The sequence below is a fragment of the Gadus chalcogrammus genome, chromosome 12 (genome assembly GCF_026213295.1).
Source record: "Gadus chalcogrammus isolate NIFS_2021 chromosome 12, NIFS_Gcha_1.0, whole genome shotgun sequence".
NCBI lineage: Eukaryota > Metazoa > Chordata > Actinopteri > Gadiformes > Gadidae > Gadus > Gadus chalcogrammus.
Window position 1 is genome coordinate 13,184,104 of NC_079423.1, and position 12,500 is coordinate 13,196,603.

A 12,500-nucleotide genomic window follows, 5' to 3' on the forward strand; every position below is an offset into this window, starting at 1 on the left:
CGCAACGTAACGTGTAAGATATACACTTTTCATCCCACCTTTTGAAAATCGTTTTCCAAATGTTCATACTTTGATGTACATTCCATTGCTCTTAGCTTGAAGAAACTTTTTCCATCTCTCTTGAGGGAAAGAATGAATATTACATGGTGTGTGTTTGTGTGTTTGTGTGTGTGTGTGTGTGTGTGTGTGTGTGTGTGTGTGTGTGTGTGTGTGGGTGCGTGCGTGCGTGCGTGCGTGCGTGCGTGCGTGCGTGCGTGCGTGCGTGCGTGCGTGCGCGCGCGCATGCGCGCGCGTGCGTGCGTGTGTGTGTGTGTGTTCTCTCTTTGGACATGGAGAAGAGAAGTGTTCTCTGTTGGCATTCGCTTCAGCCTCTCAGACCTCTCACGGTCAGCGATACAATGATAAATACCCCTCTGAATAAAAAAAAAAACACTAGAAAAAGTCCATTATCAGCACTCTGTGATAATCCACCCGCTGCGCTGTCCCCTCGCGGCGTGATAAGCAATCTAACATTAATAAGACGTGGATCCTATCTCTGGGACCATGATTGATTTTTCGCAGAGAGCGTGAGACAAAAAAGGGAAGAGTAGGGGGGTCATGGAGTAACGCAGTAACAACAAAAAAAGTGGCTAAATAAATGACTAAACCGACGACGCTCTCCGCCAAAACAGCAATGTAATGAAGCGTGGAAAAAAAGAGAAAGAAAGAAAAAGTTGTGCCCTGTGCCTGCATTATATTAAGGTTGAGTGCCTTACTGAGGGAACCCTACGGTTTGTCATCCATCAGCTTGTGCTCCAGCCTGCTCCCTGGGCTCGCAACACAGCCCGCGGTACATTAATAGATACTTACACACACCCAATGAGGCCCAGGTCAGTGACTCTGTGTGTTGACAACAACAAGACTTTTGAGCAGCGTTTCTTTTTTTCCTTTTTTTCTACTTTGCGCGCGGCTAATTAGTCTCTGGAGTTCCTGAGCTCTGGTGTTCCTGCTCCCTTCGTATAATATTGGTTAATGAACAATGGGGCTAAGCAAAGGGTTCACGGAGGAGGAAAAGGAAAAGTAATGAACCGTTTAACAGGGAAAAAGGGATGGGGGGAGAAACACAGTGAGGTGGTGGTGGAGCGGGGGTGGAGGTGGTGGTGGTGGCGGTGGTGACGGCGGCGGTGGAGATGGAGGTGGTGGTTGTGGCGGTGGTGGTGGCGGTGGTGGCGGCGGTGGCGGCGGTGGTGGCGGTGGTGTTGGCGGAGGGGGCGGGGCTGAGGCGTGTGGTGTATTAACCGAAAGGAAAAAAAAAAATAAAACAACTGACATTCAATATACTCTCTTTTTCTACCCGTGTTTTCTCCCCGCCACGCCGGAAAAACACCACCGCCCCGTATTACTGCGCCTCTCTCCCTTACGAATAATGAGTTATTTGTGTACCTCGTCTCGTCTTCCAGAACAATTCAATTTTACCGTCTGCTGCCGTCGGAACAGACACAGCCGGAGTGGCAGTTCGATGTGGCGGTCGTCACGACGAGACTGTCGCTCTGAAACACAGACACCCATCACCCACCCACACCCTTCACCCTCCACCCTTCGCCAGTAGGAGGAGGGTGGGGGGAGGAGGACGACGAGGACACAGGAAGTCTGCTGGGCGGGGGGAGGGGTGGGCTGGGGGGAGGGGGGGGGGGGGGGAGGGTCTGGAGCGAGGATCATAATGATCAAAGTGAAATGTTTGTCGACTGAAATCAATAGCATCAGGGTGCCTGGAAATTGCTATTAAAGATCCCCATCGATCGGAGGCGCTCTCGCTGGTAGTTTGAGCGTCTGAGCGACTGGTGTATCAAGCCCCTTTGCAACCATGCTAAATGTTTCCTTTGGCCCGTTATAATCTTCTGTGGGATTACCCCAGACAAAATGTAATCAAGGAAGGACTGTTTGTTTGGTTTGGGGTGGGATGGTGGTAATGGACCCTAGGTGAATTGTAAGACAGTGTATTACTACCTGAGTCATGGTCGCACATATCTAATTGTGTGGGTTTGTGTGTGTGTGTGTGTGTGTGTGTGTGTGTGTGTGTGTGTGTGTGTGTGTGTGTGTGTGTGTGTGTGTGTGTGTGTGTGTGTGTGTGTGTGTGTGTGTGTGTGTGTATCTCTGCAACGTAGTGACACACCCTGTTATATCGAGATGGATAACGATATAAATATAAATATTTTAATATAGATATTAAAATATGTACGGTAGAAATAGGGATAAATATAGAAGATAATGAAGTAGTGACAGGTATATATAGATACACAGTAGATATAGATATCAATATAGAAGATAAATATATAGATATCAATACAAACACAAGCAGATATAGATGTACAGTATCGATACCATTTAGAAAATAAAGATATACATATAACTATATTGATATAAATATGTAGAGATAAGTATACAGTAGATTTAAATATAGGAGATATTGATACATATATATTTAGATATAGATATATAGTGTTTTCGTATAAGTATTTTTATATTCATGTATAAGTAATATGAAAGATAAATATATATATTTAGAGATAAATATATATAGTTATAAACATTATATTTATGTGTATGCGTATACATATTAATTTAAAATAAATAAAGTAGATTTATATAGCTATAGATATACAGTAGATAAAATGTATGCATACAGAACATAAAGATATATATATATTTAAATGCATGTAAATATATATAGATATAGATAGATGTAAATGTAAAGATAGATAGATATGTCTACACAAATGCATTAGATATAGATATAAAGACTAATTAACAGCTGACATGTATATGGATATAACATAAACATGTTATATAAAATAAACATAGTCAATAAAACGTTACAGCAATGAATTCAGAAGATTCAAATTAATAACAACAAGCTGTGTCACAGCTGAGGACATCTGCCACACTGTCGGCTCATATTACATTATGTAACTCCATGACTTATTTTCTCCTCTTCAACCCTGATGGGCCGTGATGCCACATTTAGCTGTATATATATAGATGACCTTCATTCATTATATTACAGGGGTCCACTAGGGTCATTCCAGGCTAGGGAGCTAGCCTGGAATGACCCAGTGTACGACAAGTGTATTCCCAGTATAGCCCCAGTATTGGCCCATTCTCCTTCCCTTCAAACATATCCCCCTCCACACACACATACGCACGCACGCACGCATGCACGCACGCACGCACGCACAGACGCAAACTCAACCACTCGCGCACACACCCAAACTTAAAATAGTTGTAACGTATCCATATAATGAACAAGTGTGCACTTCCTGTGTGAGCACATACACAGTTTGGAATGCATACGTTTGATTGTTTGATTGTTGAGTTAATGTACACATTTATCCAATGCACCTCAAAGTACATTTGTCTTTTTTTAGATGCATGTCATTAATGATGTGGGGGTAAGGATGTGGACATCAGGGTTAGAACCATTTGCTGAGACTCAAACCCGCACCAAAGAGACTAATATATATTCATACCAATATATATATTGTAGCCTTCAGCCAGATTCACAGTAGAGGGCATTTCAATAGTATGTATTCCACTACACAGTAGGCTTGTTGCCAGTTCTGCTCTGAAAACAGTAACTTAACTCAAATAAATGAACTCATATTCTTCAATTTAACCGCTCAGTGTTTTGAATCAGGCCACATATTTTCCACTTTAAGCCAGAGCTTGATCAATTGTCCCTGCAACCCTCTCAATCTATGACTCAATCTGCCCTACTGTGCCGTACCTCCCTCTTAACAAACATTTGTATTCAATATTGAATAGCATCTGTGTGTCATTATTTCATGAACATTACATGTCCTAATAGAAACCTGCATGCTGTCTCTTCCACCTCCACCTCCTCCTCCTCCTCCTCCTCCTCCTCCTCCTCCTCCTCCTCCTCCTCCTCCTCCGGCTCCTCCTCTTCGTCTGTTTTGTGTTGCATCTGCTGTGCAGAAAATCAAGGAAGTTGGAAGAACTGTACTCATCACCCTGGAAACTTTCCTCTAAATAGGGTATCGCATCTCTGGGAATCTGCAAAGTTAATGACTGCTGTGCAGCGTCTGCTGTGGGCTGCTCTGCTGGCTTATTTTTATTTATTTTTTTTCCTTCTACCAGATGCAACAAAAAAAAAAAGGTTGGAATTTCCCAGGATTTCTTAATGCGCACCAGAACAGCCCAAGCAACCACCACCAAATAGGCTCTCATTTGTTCCGTTCTCTGATCAACTGTGACAGTCGTGAAATGCGATGCATGCGCGTCCTAGACCTCGGATGTACAGTATGCAGATCACCCCTGAAGTTTCCCATAACGGCTGACAAATTAACTTTTACAAAATGTGGAAATTATTGCTCTCCCCCCCATGCACCTCCTCTGACAGGCCATGCTATCTTTGGCTGAATACTCTCTGTCTTTGAATGTCGTGTTTTAAAATGTGTGGTGTGTGCGGTGTGTGTTTGTGTGTATGTGTGTGTATTTTTAAGGGGGGGTACGGTCCAAGTCAAGCACAATTATCGTGTGAAAGGTAACTCAAAGCATAAGCCGCATGGTAACCCAACTGTCAATGTTTATACTCTCCGACAGACTCTTGACCTGGATCAAATTGTGCAGCGCATGTAACGGATATTTTGTTAGCATATACTGAAATAAAATATATTCAAATAAATGCGAAAACACATACATAAACACCCCCAGGGCTTTTATTGTACACGGCAGTGTACAGGGGAGCCACTGTTTCTGAATGAGCCGTAACAGGGAGGGAATACTTTGGGCAAGTAAGTACCGCTAAATACTAGCGTTCATGCATGCATGGATGCCCCCATGTAGGCAGGGGAGGCACACGCACCTATGAATACACACACAGGCGCGGGTCGAACACACTCTGAGGACCGTAGCGCGGGAGCCAACAGGCCCTTAAGCACCTCATGCCAATGCATTGCAAAACAGACTTTACTTTATCTACTCGTTTGCCTTCCCTCCCCTCTCCACCTCCCAACCCCCCCCCCCCCCCACCCCCCCCTTTAGCCACTGACAGCTGCTCGGTAACGAAGCCTATTCTTTGCCAAGCGAACCCCCTTCCCTCCCTTACCCTCCCCTCCCTTACTCCCCCCCCCCCCCCCCCCCCAACACACCGGTGATAATGAGGCTCTGCCCAGAACTAACGGCAGCGACCGGGGGGGTACCGGTGTGTCAACAGCTCTGAGCTGACCTCCTGGTATACGGGGGGGTGGGGGGGGGGGGGGGGCTGCTTGCACCTCATTTTCGGATTGGAAAGTAGACCCTGGCCTCGGGGGGGTTTGTCCGTGTCCGATCCCAACGTTGAGCTCCTGGTATAGTTAAGATGGCTCCCCGCGCTCAGGCCTCCTCACCCCACTTAGGGCATATAGTTTTGGGGGACAACGTCAAGTGCAGGGATGGACAATGTCAACAATGGCAAACATAGAAACAAATTGGTGAGAATGCTAAAGGTACGACCACCTGTTTGATGCACCGGGGTGAACCAAGAAACTTACCAAAAGCTCCAACCATTATTTTTGACTGTTATCCATAAAACATAGCAGTAGCAACTCGTAAAGCTCACAGTGTGTTTTTTTCTGTCCTGGCTCCAGCGAATGAGAAATACATGTGCAAAAGATTTAATTTCAAGCTCGGCAAACGGCTTACAAGTATTTACGCTAAACTGAATGAAGTTTCCAGAAAGAAACAGAGGTTTTGCAGAAGGAATAGATTTAGGTATGACGGGAATTTTTTTTCAGAAAACTTAAAACAACCAGTCAAAACAACATACGTGACATGCTATACGTATATCTTTCGATCCACGACCCCTTAAAAGGAAAAAGGCAGAGCTGTGTCTCTATCCCACTGAAATATAAAAGACTCAAAAATAGTAAAACACTAAAACCCCCAAAATTAATCAGTGAGGATAAGGCTCGGCAATTGACTCAGCCTTCCTCCGTGATAAATAAACCAACTAATCTCCACTAGCTTACAGGCGGCAGCGCAGAATAAGAGCAGCACAGGGAAAACTGTACAGAGAAAGGGGAGTAAACAAGGATTTCTTTAAAAAAAGAATATAAATCTGGTGCAAACAGAAGCCGAGCGGAGGATGTGCTATTTTTACAAGATTCAATCAAGAGCGCCAAATAAATAAACACAAGACAAATGTTGGTGGATGCTGGTTAACAGTGTACCGCAAAAACTAGACCCAAATAAAATACTCCATTTACAGTTTGGTGACGATAGCAGACTTCTGCTGGGGAAAATAAAATGAGGTTAATAGTTTGGTAAACGTTGCTTTGCATGAAGTTTCTCTTCATTATCCTCATCCCATTGAGGGTTTCCTGTGCTCATACTTAATAGCAATGAATTTTAAGGAGCAAGTGGAACTTGACGTATGCTTATGTTTTTTGTGTTTGCGACTGTTTCAAGGGACAAAAATCTGTGTGCTTCTGTACAGGGAAATTAGTCCCATCAAAAGTTGAATCTTGGGATAACACGTGCATGCGTGTGTGTGTATGTGCTTGAGTGTTTGTGCGTGTCTGTGTGCGCGTGTGGGTTAGAGGGAGAGAGAACGAGCCAGAGAGAGTGTTAGTCAGAGTGTGCGGTGGTGGGGGCATGGAAGGGTGGGGGGGGGGGACAGAAAGAGAGTGTGTGGTAAAGGGAGTGCAATATAAGTATGGCACATGACTTTTGAAATCTTTCATTTCACAACCACAAGCGTTCACCACAGTGATCAGCCTCCCAGTCTAACCCATCCAGACTGCCCCCCCCCCCCCCACACACACACACACACACACCCTTCCCCTCTATAACTAGTACATTACAATCTGGTGATCAGACATCCCCCTATTAAACCAAGATCACAGGTTCTGGGGACCACTTCCTGTCTCTATGGCCCCGGCTTGGGAACCATTTCCTGTGCGGTGCAGACGCTAACACATAGGAGGATTATGAACAGACAGTACCCCCACCCCACCCCTCCTCCTCGCACACACACACACACACACACACAGACACAGACACAGACACAGACACAGACACAGACACACCCCCCGCCCACCGTGGTTGATATTTCAACAGTTTAGTAACCACTTGAATCAGTGATAAATCCTCCTGGACCGACCGATTTGGCGCGTATGTCGACATGTTGAATCACTTTTTTTCCCGCCGTCAACTGGGAATACTTTTTTGCACAGGAGGTTGATAAAAACATATGGCGTCCTATACGATTCGATTCCCACATGAATGATGCTACACTGTTTTATTTCATTCATTCTATTCCTGTATTATGTTAATGTAACAAGGAGACCGGAGGAGAACTTGGGATTCAGAGGGATGATGAAGGATGGAAGCTGATTTACTCAAGCAGATTATGTCCGTGCGGCTGGCAGCTGTGCCTTATCTTGGTGTGCCGGGACTAAATCTTCTCGTCAAATCAACTCAAGATTTGTCTAAATACGACGCATTATATGCCTGTTAGTTACGTGATAATGTATGTCCGGAGAGAGAGAGAGAGAGAGAGAGAGAGAGAGGGACACATAGAGAAGTAGGCTTCTGGATGTAGAAGTTTTCAATAATTTTGATGAATACATTTTGAGGACTATTCTTTGAATTGTGTTGAACGGCGTTGTTAATGGTACAGTTCCCAAATCCGTCACAGATAATTTCATCTTCAGGGGTGGGCAAGCCGGATGAAAAGGAGCGAGTTGAGTCCTGGGCTTTCACATGTGGATTCAATAGACTCTCTGTGCCTGCCTAGCTGCTCCTAACTTCCAGAAGGCAGGGAAAAGGGAAATGAGAACATTCAATTATTATGTTTAGTATACACTGTATAATGCATATTAATTCATGGAGACACTCCAATATTTGATGTTGTACCTGCGCCCTGGTAGGGTACATCATAGATGATTAGGGTGAAACAATAATTTTATTAATCCTGACAAACTAAACTGAAACTTAACAACACAAACACACATAATGTGTGCTCACATTGACATATTGTGCATTGCCTGGTAGGGTACATCACAGATGATTACGGTGAAACAATAATGTTATTAATCCTGACAAACTAAACTGAAACTGAAACGTAACAACACAAACACACATGTGTGCTGTTATGGACATATTGAATATTGCCATTCACAGCAACTGCAGGGAACTCATTTGGCTGGTGTTCTTTACATCATCTTTGCTCCTGGTTTCTTTGTCATTCGAAGCCCATCCTGCGACATGCCTTTGTCAAGTTAATAATGTGTTTGTAAGCCAACTACACAGTTTACTTTTTTGTGTTTTTGTTTTTCACCGGAAATGTCCAAATGCATTAAAAAATAACCGTTGGAGGCGACTGTTATGCAACAGTGTTTGTCCTATTTTTTTTCCGTCATCATTGGGGTCATCACTATCACTGAGCAAAAATAATAATAACAGTATTCACAAATCAATTTACATATTTATAAAATTGTACTTTCAAAATGACAAAACATTTTATTATTAATTGAAATAACATTTTAATGACAAAGCACAGCTTTCTCGTGATAATGGGATGTGACTGGCCACAACACACAGGTATTTAATAATATATGATTATTAAAAGCAACGTCTTCTACTACACATTGCTGTCAAAACAGTGATCAAAACATCAAATTGGCATACGTATTCAATAATGGCACAAATAAAAAAAATTAAACAGTTTTCCTGCCACCGCCTATGTCCTTATTTTGATTTCCTGTCATCCATATTATGCATAGCATCTAAATTGCTTTTCAATTTTCATAGCGTCAAAACTCTGTGAAGGCAAAAGCAAATAATCTTCAAAGTAATATTACTGAATTCAAATTGAGCATAATTGCTATAAAAGTGATTTTGCTTTGTTTTGTGTTTGGCTTGGAAGTGGATTTATTATTTAGTGCGTATCAATTGAATAAATAGCCTGTTATTCTTTTTACGATCAAATGCTGATGTCGCTGGGCAGACAATTTACTTACAAATTCAGAAACTTTTTTTGATGTATATTTTTGGAGGGGGAAGGGGCTGCTTTAAATATGATAACATGTTTCATTACATGTCGTATTCCACCCTGTATTTTATAATGACATGTTGGTCTGCCCTGGGACTGTGGATGGAAACTGGCAGGATTTTCTACTCCGGTAGAAGGACTTTATGCACATTGTCCGTGACAAACAAACTAAACCAAACACGGCGGCTGAGCAGGTCACTGATCTAACTTCCAGCCGTGCACGTTCCGCATCATGGGGGAAGAATGCAGGATACGATGTCTCCTCTTCCTAATCAACAGTAATCCCCTTCATACGATCCAATGAGCTCCTCAAAGCACTTTCTAATTTGCCCTTCGTTACCTATCCTCGCCTTCGATGAGTTTTAAAGAGGGGCTGGGGGGGAGGGGGGAGGGGGGCGGGGGGGGACGATAAAGTGAACACTCTATTCGGAGGGAGCTGCAGACTTCAGTGTTTCAAAGCAGGCACTTCTTCCAGCTGAGGGTGTTTGAGTTCGGGGTTCGAACCCTGACGTCCACAGTCAACCTGTGGGCCTCATCGACAGGAGCACAATCCCCTTCTGCCCTCCCAAACTTCTCCTTCATGACACGCGTCCTCAAACGCTTACTCTCCGAGTAACTTTGGGTGAAAGCGTCTGCTTAATGGCTGAATGGTAGCGGGTGAAACGGAAGGGAGCATTTGGGGGAGGCGGCTTGTGCCGGGAGATACCACCCGACCCAGCCTGGCTGAGGCCGGGGCCGCGGGAGGTGGCTGTTGCCTCGCAGTCTGGGGGAAAAAAGCTGGAATCCACGTCGCCATCCCTGAATGAATAATTTAATCCTCAAAGTGTACTTCAAAGCCGCACACCAGGTGGTGTGTCTCTCCCGACAGATGCCTCCGAGCCCAGCAGACAGTCCACCAAGAGATCGGGCGAAATGATTTTATTTATTTATTTTCCCTCGAAAAATGCTCAACAAAACTGTGTCCGGATGATAACATTGTGTGTCTTGCAACAATAATCCTGCCTGCCAGCACACATTCCTATGCCTGGGCTGTCCCTCTCTCTCTCCCTTTCTCTGTTTTCTCCCTTTCTCTCTCGCTCCCTCGCTCTCTCTCTCTGACTCTCTCTCTCTCTCTCTCTCTCTCTCTCTCTCTCTCTCTCTCTCTCTCTCTCTCTCCCTCTCTCCATCTCTCTCTCTGACTCTCTCTCTCTCTCTCTCCCTCTCTCTCTCTCTCTCTCTCTCTCTCTCTCTCTCTCTCTCTCTCTCTCTCTCTCTCTCTCTCTCTGTTTTACCCTCTCGCACGCTCACTCTGGTGGTCTCTCGCTGTCTCTCTGACTCTTCAAGGGGATCGTGGTTGAAACAGTGGTTTCCCTGATGAAAGGGGAAATGGGGGTGCATGGGGGGGCTTCGGCTCCCAGCTGCCCACCTGGAAGACGGTTTTGCCGACGCTTTTGTTTTGCAACATCTCGAGATCAGACCTCCATCCACACAATGTAGAATTTGGTTTTCGGTTGATGTGTTTTTGCTCTTCTTTTTCCACTGTGTTTTTCTTTGGTTGTATTCTGCCATCAGAAGGTATTAAGATGCCTGATCAGACTCCAGCTTCTATTGGCAAGACACAGCAGGGTGGTCCATTTTTTTGAGATGAAGGAAAATATTTGTTTGTGTGTTGTCGTGTGTGTGTTTAAAATGGGACGGGCACCGAGGAAGTCCACCAACCGGGATGAATACACTTACATCCGCGAGACGCATGGTCTGCCCACAAAAGGGTTCAAAGCTTTATAATCATATCCACAGAGGGACAGGTAACTGTATGAAGAAAGAAAAACAAATAAATGAAATAAATACATGGATTAAATAAAAGCAAAACAGAAATATTATAGGAGTCAGAAATGTATTGTATTTGAATTTGTATCAATGCGGTGGAAGTATTTAAAGAAAGAATGTGGCTTTTTTTCCTTTATTTTGACACATTGTAGCTGGTAGCTCAAACTTTAGGACAAGTCACGGGCTGGCAAAACAGCTAAATATAAGCCTCATTATACGATGTGCCGTCATGTGCAGGAAAACGTTGTGTGAGTTGTGTTCGTGGGTTCGATGCCACTCGGAGGCATAATGAGATGGCAGAGGTGCAGCGCTGAGGTTGCATCTGTACACGATTCTGTCAGGTGGAAACATGACTGCATGTGAAGGCATCAACACGCCTTATAAGTTAAACAATATACCTTCTTTCCACACTGTAGCTTTCCCTCCACCTTTTTTAATATATTTCTTATTTTTACTTCTCCCGCTGGTTGGTTTTGTGTTTTTCTCCCTTGGGGAGAATGTATAATATGTGTGTTAAAATGTAGCGCATGACAAATACGGAAAAATATATTTTGTATGATTTATTTTGCCTTATACTTATTGTTACAACAAGTTGTAAAGAATGTAATTACATCAGACATGTATCAAAGAATAAATTCTATGCATATAACAAAAAATATAATGTACAACAAATATAACATTTGTATTTCACAATTCAAACAATTTACTGTTGAAGTGAAATCGCGAAAAATGGAGAATCAACTGAATTTCTTTCGGTGTTCAAACCTTTGTTTTGCGAACACGTTCAACGCAGTGGTGCGACATTTAGCCCTGCTTTCAGCAAGCCACCTAAAACACGGGCACAGCCGGGGAAATCTGCGCTGACAAATCCGCACACGCCCGCGTTGAGTGATGTCCCTCATCCCGCCCGGACTTATTAAACAGGGGGGGGGCACGGATGATGAAGCTCCGCAGGAACCCGGTACATCTTCCCCACTTAACGGGGAAGAGCGGAGAGAGAGAGAGAGCGCGAGAGCAGACAGTGCCAGACCCTGCAGGCTGACAACACTCACCAAACAAATCACGGCAACACATCCACAGGCAGTCCAGAGTAAATTGTTGTATTAACCCTCAGGCAAGGGTCCCCCCCCCCCCCCCCACCACCAGCCACCCACCCACCCACCCCCACTACAATTCAATAAGCTGAGATGTATTCCTACACATCCTAATAGAAAGCTAAGGATTTGACAAACCACACAGAGCCGGGCCGACCCCCGTGTGGGTGTGTGTGCGTATGAGTGTGTGAGCGTGTGAGCGTGTTTGTGGGTGTGTGTGTGTGAGAGTGTGTGAGCGTGTGCTTGTGTTTGTGTGTGTGTGTGTGTGCGTGTGTGTGTTCCAGCATGCGTGTGTGAGCGTGTATGACTGTGTTTGCGCATGTGTGCACACATGTGTGTGCGTGTGTGTGCGCGTATGTGCGTGAGTATACTGAGTACACTGCCACCGGTCAGTGTGTTAATTGTTTTGTGATTCGTTGGGGCGTTTATCTTTTTACGGCCTTCCATATTGCAGTCATCGTTATGCGTTTATGTGACTAGTGGAGGAGAGAGAAAGAGTGAAGTAAATGATCATAAAAAACTTTAGTGGGGCTCTTCTCCTCTGCTTACCTTAACGGGTATCTTGTAAT